Source organism: Coloeus monedula (assembly GCF_965178545.1).
Source record: "Coloeus monedula genome assembly, chromosome: Z".
Classification (NCBI taxonomy): Eukaryota; Metazoa; Chordata; class Aves; order Passeriformes; family Corvidae; genus Coloeus; species Coloeus monedula.
Window position 1 is genome coordinate 85,151,249 of NC_138822.1, and position 14,171 is coordinate 85,165,419.

Sequence of the window (14,171 nt, forward strand, 5' to 3'; positions counted from 1 at the left end):
TGTATGTGTGCATATGTAGTTGCTATATTCTTCTACACCTTCCAGCCTTAAAAAGCCCAAAGCTTTATTGAAACAAAACATGTAATAAAAGAATTTCCGTAGCAGAAAAGAAGGGGAAATCTGATTCATGAGCTTCAGCTCAAGATACACAGATCTGGACCTGGGCTGATACCCCTGCTTCTCGAAGCTCTTGCCTCTTGAGAGGTGCAAAGGCATTTGATGAATTCACTGAACTCTGTATTTGATGAATACACTGAAATCTTTAATAGGTAGGACATATTTGTATATGCATGTATATGTATATGTATATGTATGTACTTCTGTGTGTGTGAATTGATTTAAATCCCCTATGGGAAGTATAGTATGGATATTGCCATCTTAGATCTAGAATTAAATTCCTGCTGTGCGTATAGGAATTGAATCATTTCACAAATGTTAAATTAGTCAGCAATTAGGTGCTGCTAAATCCTTCAGGTGTAAACCCCTGTCCAAGTCTGAACCCTGTGACTCAGCAGCAGGGCCTCCCTTAGCCTTTGGCATCCATGGTGCCCGTGTAAATCGTTCTACATTGATTCTAGACAGAATTTCCTCTGTGTGCATCATCCATGTAGCAGTTACCACAGTGAACCCTGCCATTGAACCTCATTACCCTTTTGCACATTTACATTAAACCTGCTTTTGCTAATACCTTTAACAGAGGTTCTTTAAGTGACCTAAACCACTCAGACTTGTCCAAATCATCTGACAAAAGTCTGCCTGTGGCAGTAGTGTGTGTGGTGGAAAACTTTTATCTGTCCGAGCCCTCTTTAAAAAGAGAATAGTGATGGAAAGGCATTTTCTCACTGCAGCAATGTCTTTAGGAACTGCTCTAACTGTTTTAATCATTAGTGTTCAGAATTAAATACTCTGGTTCTTCAGGGCAAGCTGCAAGCAGCACCCATTTCCTTTGGCCCAGGTCCAGGAAAGCACTTTAAAAGTTCAACAGGCATAAATTAATTTAACATTTCAATCTCAGTGAAATTGGTGGGATTAAAAGACATGCGTAAACCTAGGAAGTTGTTAAAGCTCTCTTTGGCTTGTGGTGTCCTTTCTGAATTGAAGCCTCAGGGTTTGGTTTTTTCCTGCAGTGCAATTATTTGGAGATAATTATTTTTTGCCAAAGTATCTGGTACACCAAATTAGTTTGCCCTCTTCTTTAGCATTGCTGTATGGTTTTGTATAACTCAAGTGTTTGTCACCTGGGTTTGGACGTTCAGTAGGTTTAGAAGAAAGGTTTAAGGTAATCCTTAAATAAACTCAGGCTTCTCTGGCAAAAGAAGGGTTCATATGCTTCAGAAAGGCCAAGACAATTCTTGCATTGTCCCTCCCCACACTGCAGTAAGGTGGGAGTGCATTTACCTTCTGTACCTCCATAGAGCTCTGCAGGCTGACTCCTCTTGTTTATCCTGAGAGTTCTGAAACTGACTCTGGCTCCAGAAGACCCATCTGCACCATGGAATTCTTCAGTAGGAGATACCAGGGCTAGTCTTGCTGTCTCTCTAGTTACTGCCTTGGTTCATGCATCAACTACTTTTCCTCCTTCTCTCAGCTAATTAGTAACTTTGGCAGCTCTCACATGCAGTAAGCTCCTGGGCTACGTTCACCTTGAGATAAATTCCTCACTGCTGTAATGCGGATATGTTTCAGTATTACTTCTTCCTTGTATAGAATTTTAATTCAGGCACAGTAAGATCTGCACACTTTTTAGAGTGCAGCATTTTGAGCTCCAGGGTTTTTGCTGGGAATTGGAGATAGGTTTAAAGTATCAGGCGGAGGAGGACAGGTTGGGAATTTCAGGGAGTTTGGTTTGTTGGGGTTTTTTTAAAGATTGATCCTTTAGCAATAGTCTAGGAATGCAGTGAGGACACCTCCATGTTGTGTCAATTAGGCAGTTACTAATTTCTAAGGTATTGCTGCAGCAATTTAGTCATACCACGCTTATTTTAAGAGCTAATGAGAAGAAATGCTGTCTCCCATCCTTGTTGTTGGCACTCAGTGAGCAGGAGCCCCGGATCCCTGTGGGGGTGTGTTACCACAGCGACCAGCCTCTGCATCTGCAGCGGATGTGGGAGGAAGCGGGCAGGCCTTCCCCATCTGCCCTTCAGACAGAATCTGCTGGCACCCTGCTTTCAGCTTTCAAAGTCACTTGCAATTAGGATGAAAAGTCTTCAACCTGTTACGCAAATTACTTCACTACACATAAGATCAAGCAGCTCTCAGACGCTTCCTGGGCTCTCTGATGACTTAACATGGTGGTTATGATTTATTTCATCTCTCTAAACATGAGCCAGCTCTGCTTCCTGACATCCTGTATGAAGAGGGATGTTGACTGTGCATGGCAGGACAGCACAAGTCACAGAATCACCAACTATGCTGAGCTGGAAGGGACCCACAAGGATCATGGAGTCCAACTCCTTGCCCTGCACAAGGCCATCCCCAAGAGTCACACCCTGTGAGAGCGTTGTCCAAACACTCCTGGAGCTCTGGCAGCCTTGGGGCTGTGACCATTCTCTGAGAAGCCTGTTCAGTGTCCTACCACCCTCTGGGGGAAGAACCCTTTTCTAATATCTAACCTAAACCTCCCCTGCCACAACTTCAGGCCATTCCCTCAGGTCCTCTCAGTGGTCACCACAGAGAAAAGATCAATGCCTACAGAGGTAGGGCATTGATCTGTGATTCTGTGGGTTATCATCAGGCAGCATGTTAGAAACTGCTTGGATTATTCCCCTCTGAATGGGCTGTTTGCCAGAGCTGTAGGTGTTTAAAGCAGTCCCAGGAGTCTTCTCTGTTCACATCCTGTCTTCTTTGTGCCTGTCAGCTCTTTTCCTCTCTCCTTCTACTGAATGCCAGTAGTATGCATGAGACCTGCCTTGCAGGACCAGGATTGGTCCAGACATTTTTCAGGACTGCTTTGAGATGTTCGCAACAAACTAAATCCATTTTTTTTTTGGTCTGTAAGAAGCCTAACAGTCTTTTAAGAAGGTATGGAGTCGCTATAAAATACTGGTTTGCTGATTCTCAAAGCTTTGTAGGCTTTGTTTCACACCTGCCTTAGGGATATGCAGAAAACTGCTGCAGATTCTGGTTCAGTGTTGCAGCTGCAAGACAACACGATTTTGAAACACCCATTGGATTACCAGCTCTTATTTTAGTGGAAATAGTGGGGAATCAGAAAATAGCTGTGCTTCATGACAAGCCATTTACCCATGCTGGCAGGTAGAGAACTGCAGCTGTTTGCACCTCACTCCATCCAGCACATAAATCAGAGGTGGGACTCATTACCACTGCAGAGCCTCCTTGCTAGTTTCTCTCTTGCTGTCTGCACTGGAATAATCCAGGTTTTAACATGGGTACAACATGCCTTCCTGTGGTGAGATATGCAGGAGCAAGCCGCTTGCCAGCTGGAGTGAGTTTTACTTGGAATGAGGTGTTTTACCCTCCACTCTGGTGTTGCCTTGCCATCAGCATCTTTTTTCCTTTTCTAATCTGCTGAGGAGAGCCACGTGCCCAGTGGGCCCTTACGACCTTGCATGTGCTGGGATACCTTTACACCTCCCATCATCCTGTTCTATAAAACAATCCATGGGAACTCCTCGTCTCTGCTGCTGGCAATCCAATAATCCCTCCTTTTCTTTATAAACTCTGATAAACAAAAACCTTTTCTTGTTATTGTTTTGTAGAGACTGTAAGTTTCCACAAATGGAAAAGCTCTGTCTGATGTCACGCAATAACTCTTAACAGAATATGACAGCAAAGAAGGATTAAACCCAGGTTTGTTACGTAAAGGTTTCCAAGAGAAATAGCTGCCCTTTCTCAACTAATTTTGTTTACAGTTATTTTCCTTTTAGACTTACTAGTTACAGTATTTTCTTATTGCTATAGTCTTGATGCTAGTCAATAGTTACAATACAGTTAATATATAATATATAGTTAATAATAGGGCTGTCTTGAGAATGGTATTAGTAATGTTTTTCCTTATACAAGTGATCCTGAGTCATTGATGACAGCAGCTTCTCAAACTGGCAGATGGTGGCTCTGTAAGAAAACATGTTTTCTTGCCTTGCCCATCAGTTCATTCCCAGACTGAGCAAAGAGAACTCGGTAGTAGCATCTGTTGATGGGATAGTTCCTGTTAAACTCCATCTGCCTGCCAGCCCTAGGATGTTCAAACTGTGGTGTATATATAAGGTACAAAAGGTATAATTAGAATTCTGATGCATTGCAAACTAGAGTGGGTTTAATTATGTAAGACAGACATTTGTGGACGGCTCTAAGAAGTAGTCAAAAATCTCATAAGTAGAGAGATGATGCTCAGCAGTTGCCTTTTAAGCCTGCATTACTGTTTGCACCCATGCAGTGCAAGATGGAGATTTTTGGCTGATCTGAAGCCAAGCCAGTTCTTGCATGGTGGCTGCATGGGAGCCTAACTTCTGAGGCAGAAGTTTCAGAGGTGAAGGGACAAAAAGAAAAGATCCCTGGGGCTGGAAGGGAGGATGAGCCTCCCCCAGACAATGTGAGCCTATAATTTGGCCAAGCAGGTGCAGGCAGGCCCCAGCACTGTCACTAGTAACAGCAGCGGGTGCCTTGCCACTGGCTCACGGTGGCCACTGCATTGCATTGGAAATCCACGCTCAATTTTTGGGGTAACAGGGCGGAGCAGCTGGGGGAACGTGTGCCCCCACACCTTGTGCCCCACAGGGAGCCGTGCTCTGTCACCGGGGAACCCTTCCAGGCAGGTAACTCTGCTGTACCTGTTCTTTCACATGAAACAAGCCAAGAGCCTGCCCACCTGCCCTTTTGTACTGCAGAGGGCAAAGCCATCCGAGACCGCTAATGCGGCTGATGGAACTAAGCATGGGCTGCTGCTGAACAGTGAAACCCTCAGGGCTGGGGCTGGATGCTGCCTTGGTGCCTCTCCCCTCCTCTGTACCCAGGAGATCATCCTGGTCTCCTGCCTCCCTTTGTGAATGGGACAGGGTTGTCCCTAGTGCTGGCACATCCGAGGAGCAGTGTGGCATGCCACAGGGTGGTGTGGTATGCCAGCACAAGTCTTTTCCTGACTCAGGTGTACTCTACAATATTTTTGGTGGTGTAGGTTGTTGGGTACTTTTAACACTTGTGTGGGGTAGCAGAGCACTCAGCAGGTGGGGACGCAGCAGCTTGCCTCCCTCTCGCCGTGCTAACACAGGCAAAGTCACCCTTGGAGCGTGGGTAATGCCAAAGCCCAGTAAGGATCTAGTGAACTGGCAAGGACAGGACATATACCTTGGGCTAGGGGACTGCCTGCAGTAGACCTTGGGGGTCAGGTTGGCAGGAGAGAGAAGCTGCCAACAAGCTGTTGTTTGATCTGCAGCCAATAGCCAGCTGTTATTAAATTCTGTCTTGTGGGAGAATCAGTGCAGAGGCAGCAGTATTTGCAATTTGAAAGAAATTAAAATGGTGAAAACAACCCCAGTCTGTCCTAGGGACAAAAAACCAGGACACACCAGCCCCAGCTGGGGGCATCTCTTGCTGATCACTGTGTGTTCAGGGATTTGTTCAGTAGACTTTTATGGCAGCAGACAGGAAAGTTTGCAACACGGGAAGTAGTGTTGTTACACAAACTAAATGGAATTTGTATAATCCTGACTCATCTTCAGTAGGTGGGGATGAATCAGATGTCCTTTCTCCAGCAGGGGATGCCAAGGACCAGCAAGGAAGGTATGAGTGCTTGAAAGACTCCCTGGCCATGCTGGCCACAAACCAGCAAGGCGCCTTGATTTTAACTGCTTCCATTGTAGGAAGATCATCACAGGCAGCTTGGAATCAGCAACCACAGCCAGGCTGAGCTGCTGCTGCCACCCTCATCTGTGAGGACAGTGTTTCCTGAAGGAAACAGAGGAAAAGTGGCAGAAAAATCACTCTTGGATTCCTCCTTCTTTTATTACGTGCTTATTCCATTTTCCAGGGTAGGCTCTGGAAAGGTAGAAATGCAAGCACACCTGCTGCTGGTCCTGAGTGCCCGTTCCTGACTAGAGGCAGCACCCCTTGTGTCACACGGCATCACCCCCAGCGCTCCTCTCCCCAGCTGTCCAGGTGCCAGCCCCAAGTGACCAGCAGGAACCCTGCCAAGCTGTGTGATTTGGGATGGATTTCTCAAGCTCATTGACACCCAGAACTATGCAGTGTCTCTCACTTCCTAAGACCCTCCCAAAGCAAGGGTGCACCTGTGCCTGTTGTGTCTGTTCTCCACCCACTTGGGTTCTGGAATACAGTGTCTCCTCTCACTTCTTGGTCTCCTCTTCTGAGAAAGAAGTGCCTGGAGCACACAGATGGTGTCTGCCCCTGCTCACGCCCATAAGTCATGGCAGCACATGCCATGACTTATGTTAGTTGTCACACCTTGCAAGACCACGTATACGTAAACTGCTGGCAGTTTCTGTCCTTTACTTCACTGCTTGAAGTGATGTATTGAGTAGTTTGGAAGGATATATGCTCAGCTACACCAAGATTTTCGGAGAAAATTGTATTAGATAACACCTAGAACAAAATGTAAGTTTTGCAGCAACACTTGCTCTGCTTGTGTGGTTTGCAGGATCACTGCATGGGTATTACTCATCTCCCACCCTGTGTTCAGGTTCAGCGCTCTCCTTTTGCTGGCTAAATGCAGGGAACACACAGCACAGGAGCTGTTGATGGCACCATCTGCAAAAGCCTAATGGCTCATTCATTAAGCAGTGGGAACCGGCACCGCCACAGTCTAATCAGATACTGTATGATGAATAATTCAGAAATAATCCTCGTATACTTGAATAAATATCAGGAGGAGGAAGGAGAAAGCCCCATACATATGGCACGTTAAGGGAACAAAACAGGCATTCTTCAGTGTGCCAGGCTGCTGAGCTCTGTGGTACTGATGTTAATCATGCAGGTGGCTAATTCCTAATGAGGAACTGACTGAGGGGTTCTGGCCCAGCACTCAGAAGGTGTTCATAAGTGGAAAAGAGCACAGTGCTCACGGAAAATTCAAAAATCCATCAGCCTTGCATTCTGCAATATGCCTGTGGTTGTGTTGTATTAGCAGCTGGGGACTGAGTTTGGGAAAAACTGAGTTGGCTGGGAAAATGCAGGTCCAGGTCTGGCCTGGGGCTGTGGTCCTTGTGCTGCTGGGCAGATGGCTGTGATCAGGTGTGCGCTGTCCCTCAGCAGCTCCTGCCTGCACACCCTGAGCTGCTGACCTGGTTAAAATACTGGTGTGGTGCACTCATAGCGCTGAGTGACCGGTGCTCAGGGGAGCCTCAGGGTGGTAGATGCTCTATAAACGGTGTATATAGACATAAAGTGTCAGGGTACATATTTTTTCACCAGAGCCTGTAGTGACAGGAGAAGGGATGACAGTTTTAAACTGACAGAGGGCAGGATTAGATAGGAAATAAGGAAGAAATTCTTCCCTGTGAGGAGAGTAAAGGCACTGGCACAGATTGCCCAGAGGAGATGTGGCTGCCCTGCCTCTGGGAGTATTCAATTTCTCCAAAAATGGTACTCCTGTGCATTAGAAATGCCTTTCCAGCTTTTCACAATCAAGTCATACAAGTTTTTCGATTTCATTTTTCCTATTTCATATCCAGAAATGCTTGGGCTTGAAGGCATGCTTTTGCCAACAGATTTAACCCTGTGACAGTGCCTCCAGCTGTCTGCCATGAACACCAGTGTCACCACTTGGCAGCCTGAGGATGAGCCAGCAAGTGCTGCAGGCATATGGCCTGTGTACCAGGCCTGTAGCATGTGCAACACTGAGTCTCATATATGGGCAGATTTTGAGAAAAGCCCTTTTTTCCCACTGGAACGACACTTCATACTATAGTGCATATGTAGGTGAGTGCCTGAGGTGTGTGTACTCTGCTCTTGCCTGTTGAAAGGAGCCATGGCCTCTTCAGCATGGCACAGCACCGTGTTACCTCATACCTCTCAGTACATGTGGAAAAACTGAGGTATTGACTGTAACTCCTCACAGAGCAGTTTTAAGCCCATGATCCTCACTAACCAACTGATTTCTTTGGATAATGCTTAGTTTGCTCTGGTTTGTTAACAGCCAGAAAAAAAAATATAATTAAGCCCTGACAAATCCTCCTGGCTTTGTATTATATCTAAATCAGCATCTCTTTTACAAATGATTAAAAATGGGAGTCTCTTGTCATTCAAGACACTGCAGTATTTGGGCTTTTACAGCATTTAACATCCTGAGAGTCGTTAGGGTTTCTCACTCTTCATGCACCTTGGGCATTGCAAATGTTCACTCTGTAGTTAAAGATTCTCTCCTGCAGATGGATTACATGAATTGCCAATTTCTGTGAACACGTTCTTTAAATCTGGGGGAAACTGCCTGTTGTGGAGATGTTCCACAGCTCTGGGCAGTGTTTGTAGCTTTCTCCCTACCAAAGTCCTTCATCTTATCTCCTATGAGATCACCTTCTTTTAATAAATCTCATCTTTTTAAAAGAGATCCCGGAGGTTTTAGTCCAAAATGTAACAGGAGACATATTTTAATAACCAGAAAAGGAAAACTATTTTTTTTTCCCAATAAAATACCTGGAGATTAGTGATAGGAACATCTGAAAAGGGGAAGTTTAATTGCAAGCTGGTTTTTAAATATTGAATGTTTAAATATACGTGGTTAAAGGAAAGCACTACTGCATTCTAAATAGTGGTAAGAAGAAAAATATAAGTATTCTAAAACAAGAAATGCAAGCTTCTGCTCTGCTCTTGTTGATCATATGTTACAAGAAATTTCATGATGAAAAAAGCAATGGAATTAACAGACACTGTTAAGCACCTGCCAGAAGTTGTAAAGCTATTACTCTGAAAACAAATTTAGGATTGGAAATATGGAATCTGTATTTTACCCTTCTTGCTTAAGTTAAGCATGTTTTGCTAGCCAGAAAGGAAATGGTTTGTTATTGTCTTCCCCAAAAGTAGGAAGGACAAAAAAGGCAGTATTTATTCTGACATTAAAAAAAATTAAGTGTAAGTGTAAATTGACTTTAGTTTTTATTGTGTCAATCCACCAGCAAAATCCTCTTTGGCCCCAGCACATCTTTAATGCGCAGAAACTCTGTAGCTCTGTTTGATGCAGTTGATGCCTGTACAGAAGGCATGAGACGAACACACCACTGTTTAGAGTCCTGAATTTCACGAGCCTTAAAATCCTTATTAGTTAAATAATTAAAAAGTTATTATTGTGCACAAGTTCAGCATTCACTGCAGCATCAAAGTGTTCTGAATTGGCAGGACTCCTTGCTAACTGCTCAGAAAGAGCAGCAGGCTGCACTGGAGGCATTTCTTCAGGAAAAGAAAAGGATGGGCTCAAGATTTACCTGGTTCCCAGAGAAAGAAGTATGAGCTATGGGACTCTGCAGGTGTCAGCACAGGTGACCAGGAGATCCTGTCTCACACCTGGAGTCCAGCTGGAAGGATCCACTGGTGATGGTTTCATTGTCGGGACAGAGGTTGTCCACGCAAGGACACTGGGGTTGGGGACTTTGATCCTGGCTGCTGCAAAGCCAAGGGATAAAACAGGATAACCTAAACAAGGAGAACTGCTTCCACAACAGGTTCTAAGGATTATGTGGCACAGTGTCTGAGGGACTGAACAGGACCTCTGGTCTAAGACTTCAGAGTTAAGACATAAGGTCAATATGCCAAAAACTCCTCCCAATGCAGAAGTGACACTGCAGGGGACACCTGTTACTTTGTGTGCTTGAATTTAAAAAATACTGGAGAAGTGCTATCAGCCTGGCATGGCTTGTAAAATATACTTAAAATTCTCTTCATTTTATATTTTCTAAGTCAAATACGTAGGGTGACAGACTTTTTCTCCCATGGAGACGTCAAGGACACCTGTCTAGAAGGAAAACAAGTAGAGTTGTGTGAAAGGCAGCACGCACAAGGACCTTTGTGCCATGTGTAAACTGTGAAATCGATTAACATTTCAGATATTAATACCACAGTAGTAGTAGCAGCTGCCATCTTCTTTATGCTATTATGCAAGCTGACCACAGAAATGCAATGTAAGGAAAGAGAGTGTAATTTTCACTTCTTTAATCAAATTGGTTTACTGGTCAATTGGGAAGAAATAGGGTGTTGTAATTATCATGGACTAATTCTACAAGTCACTTGCAGCATGATCCCTAGGCTTGTGCAAAATGAACTGCATGGCCCTTCTTGAATAGTAAAACTAGTGCACAAATCCACTTTTATATAAATCCTTAAATCGATTTATTATATTCAAATTCTATAAACTTGTCAGACTCACTGATTGCCACAGCTGACAATCAGTAGAACCTGTGTTCTGCTGCTGTTTTAGTTAATTGGAATAAGTTAGAATTTTTACCCGGAGGCTGGATTGGAGCAGCCAGGGCATGGCCCGATGGATAATTTCCTGCCCGACCGACACCTGTGGGCACAGCTTCTGGGGCAGCTTCCCAGAAGGAGCTGTGCTTGTGCAGAAGGCCTTTGGGACTCTGCTGCCTCCCTAACAGGCATTAATACACCAGCCTAATTTTATCTAGAATATGTATAATACTGTGTGCTCATAGCATAAACTTGAGACGGATGTATAGAAAGCCATTAGTATGATTCAATAAAGCGATTCGCGTGCAAAACTTTACATTCTGAAAATGCTGCTGCACGGTGGTAAGAGAGAGAGGGAGGGATCTCGTCCTGCCGTTCCTAGCAATGGCGATGCCGCCAGGATGCTGCGCAGCCAACAAAGGCAGCTGGTCAGAGGAAGCGCACGGGCCGCAGGCGCTGTGCAGGCAGGCCCGAGAGTGCCCGGGTACCGGGGTGTGGAAAGAAAGACAGCATCGCTCCGGGACACGGTTCCCGGCCGCGCCCCGGGACCTGGGGGGGGGTGGGGGGGTGACCCCGGCCGGGCCCGGCGGCCGCAGCGCCGGCAGAGGGGCTGAACCGCCAGAGCTGGCAGCGTGTGGCTCCTCCCGTCCTTTGTTGGCCTGGAACCGGAGCAGCGGCCGCGAGCTCTCCCCCTGGCTGCCCTTCGAGGCCTGAGGCACTCGGGCAGGGGCAGCGCCCGGACGGTCCCGGGCAGCGTCTCCCACGGCACCCGGGAGGCGCCGGCCTCGGCGCTGCGGAGATCGGCCCCGGCAGCCGGCGTGGTTCTTCCCTCCGGCACCGGTCGGAAACCCCCCCGACCTGCCCGGGCTGCGGGAGACCGCGACCCGGCCCCGGCCCCGGCCCCGCGGCGCTCGGCGGCCCCGCAGCCTCCCCGCCCCCGGCACTCTCCAGGGAGCCGTTCCACACGGAATCACACGGGAGCGTCTCCCCATCTGTGCCGCCGAGCACCCCCACCCCCACCGCCCAGCCCCGCAGCCTCCTGCCATTATGTTCCTCCGTCGCGGGGCCGGGCCGCGCCGCGGGCCGTAGCCCTGCCCGAGCCCGCCGGCTCCGGCCGCAGCAGGTGTGTCGCATGGGGACCGGAGGTTGCATGCTATGGGGTCGCTTCCTCCCGGCCCGCCGGCGGCCGGAGCCTCGCGGACACCCGTGCAGAAACTGCTCGGGCCGCCGGCTCGGGGCCGGCCGGGCGGGGGCGGATCGTTCTCCCCGCCGCTGAAGGGGCCACGGCCTCCCCTCCCCGGCCGTCCCCAGGGCTCGCAAGGCCCGGTCGTACAGGGCCCACTCGGGCCGGGAGCGCGCAGACCCGCAGGGAGGTGCCCAGGGCCGCCGCAGCCCGGAGGAGGGAGCGGCCCCCCGGACCGAGGGGCCGAGGGAGGGCTGGCCGCGGTTGCGGCCGCAGCAGCCTGTGTGGGGAAGACGGGCCGAGGCAGCGGAAGAACATGGTGGTTCTCCCCAGAACGGGGTGGGGATGAGGGATGCGAAGAAGGTGTCTCCGCAGGGAGGGGTGCAGGGTTGTGCCCGAGACCTCTGTTCAGTTGCAGGTGCAGCCAGGGGCAGAGGGGCTTGCCGGGGTCGCCCACCCGCCCGGAGGGAGCCCTGCTGAGCAGCATCTCCCGCAGCCCCCGAGAGGAGGGGGTTTCAGCGCGTAGGCGGAGGTGGTTACTGGTGTTCCCAGAGCAAGGGTGAGTAGCCAAGAGGAGCGGGGTGGCTGCTGTCTCGGTCTGGGTGCCTTTCAGCCATGCAGGAGGAAGGCCCTGCGCGGCCGAGGTGAAGGGGAGCGGGCAGGAGCAGAGCGGCCACGGGTGCAGGTGGGTGCGGACCCCTAGAGCGGCGTGGGCACCGCAGGGGGCCGAGACCCTGGGCAGGCATCCCCTGAGAGGTGCAGGGCCGGGCAGGCGGTCGGTCCGCACAATCTCTGCGGGGTGGGAGCTGCGCAGAGCCTGACTGGGCCTCCCCGGCCGGCGGGTGCCAGCCGGGGGGGCTGCGCAGCCGTGGGGCTGCAGCTCGCTGCTTCTCAAGGCCTCTAGCATAGTCGAAGAGCAAAACGGAAAAAAAAAAAAAAAATCAAAAAATCAGTGCAGCAGCCAAGCCGGTGCTGCGAGGAGGGGGCAAAGGAACTATTTTGCAGGCATCTTGCTGCTGCGGAAATGGATTTCTTGAGGGGAGGGAGGCGCGTTTGTGGGTACTCTGTAGTGTAATGCTTCTCAGAGCACAGAAAATGCCACTCGGGCGGCCCCAGATGGAACGAGGAGTCGGGAGGGCGGATGGGAGAAGCCCTTGATCGGGCACCCCGTGGCCGTGGGCATGAGGGGGCAGATGTGACGTGTGTGAACAGCCACCCCTCATCTGTGGGAGCAGAGGGGGAGCAGCCCGGGTTAGCAGCCTGTCTCCCAGGGCTGTGGCCGAGCCTGCCTGGTGCTGCAAGAGAGATCCTATGAGGATTTTTATTGCGGTCTCTTTGTTAGCTACAGACAGGCACGCATACACAGCTCTCAGCCAGGTTGTGGGAGGTAAGTGGGGGAGGCGAGCAAGGGAGCGTTCGGGGGGCTCTGGGGAGCAGGGGCTGCGTGGGCCGGGCACGAGGGGAGCCGGGGCACAGGGCTGTGCCGGCCCCACGCCACACAAAAACCAGCCCCTGCGATTTTCAGGGACTTGTTGGCAACTCAGCGAGGGTTGCCATAGCTTTTTATGTAGGGTGACCAGAACCGGCTGGAACTGGTTTGAGGCAGATCAGCTCCTGAACACAATGCAGTCACTGAGCTACTACACTGGGATAGCTTCCTCCCTTCATGGCAGCCAAAAGCAGAGGAGCTTGCAGAAAGATACCATCCCAAAACAGTATGTGAATGCACACTTTAGACACACAGCACTGGTATGTGGCTAACGTAGTCATAAAGGGTTCTGTATGTAAATGTACATATTTGCAGTAACTGAGATTACTTTGGCTTTTTGTGCCTTTTTATGCTTAAGGAATGGGCAAGAGCTGAGATTTATGACCCTTATTAAAATATTTTTGCTTTGCAAGGGTGGGACACTGGTTATGCAGTCTATTTTAAAACTAAACTAAATAAAATGGATTGAATGATTTGTAATTGTAGTTATGCTTGTGAGTGAGGATGCTTTGCATGCTGTTTTATTTACAGGGTGCTGTCTTGTGGTTTGCTTCTTTAGGAGACATTAAGGGGGGGGTTGCTGTGCCTTTCTCTAAGGCCAAAAGGAAACAATATTGTTGTAGAATTGTGCATAAAAGCATTGAAAAGATGCTGTAAGGCATACTCGTTTTCCCTTTTTTTTTTTTTCCTTGTAGGCCTATTGATTGGGGCTGCCTTTAACCCTTTGGTGTTTGCAGAGGTAATGTGGCTGTGGCAGTAACTGAGCACTGGCTAAAAAAATCTCTCAAAGGTCAAGGTTCACAAGGTGAGATGGGTGGTTTGGGCTGAATATCACAATAGCGTGGACGTACATCCTGATTGCACACTTGGCACATTAGGAAGGAGACAATTGTTTAAGTGTTACTGAAGAAATGCTATTAAGGTCCTCCAGTTCTAATAGGATTAAAGCTCTTATTTGTAAAGACTTACTGATATCTTGGCTAAATACAGTATTTTCATTGAAATATATCCAGATATACGGTTTTTTTCCACAATGTAGTGATACGGAATAGGCCTCTGAATGACAATCATGAATTGTGGACCAGTTGTGGCAGGGAGCTGTTCTGTGCTGTATTAGACTCACACATGCAG

The 14,171-nt window shown here is 48.6% G+C and overlaps 1 protein-coding gene across 9 annotated transcripts in view; it reads left to right on the top strand.

Moving 5' to 3' along the window:
• The first annotated feature begins 11,154 nt into the window (after window positions 1-11,154).
• Window positions 11,155-14,171, top strand: part of LOC309584820 (zinc finger protein 532) — a 34,236-nt gene continuing 31,219 nt past the window's right edge. For 3 of the 9 annotated variants that reach the window (XR_014227269.1, XM_082301118.1, XM_082301114.1), the window contains exons 1-3: window positions 11,155-11,491; window positions 11,970-12,110; window positions 13,111-13,845. The gene's annotated coding sequence lies outside the window, so the exon portion shown is untranslated. The remainder of the gene's footprint in view (window positions 11,492-11,969; window positions 12,111-13,110; window positions 13,846-14,171) is intronic. The other 6 variants (XM_082301111.1, XM_082301115.1, XM_082301113.1 and 3 more) reach the window with 4 other exon arrangements.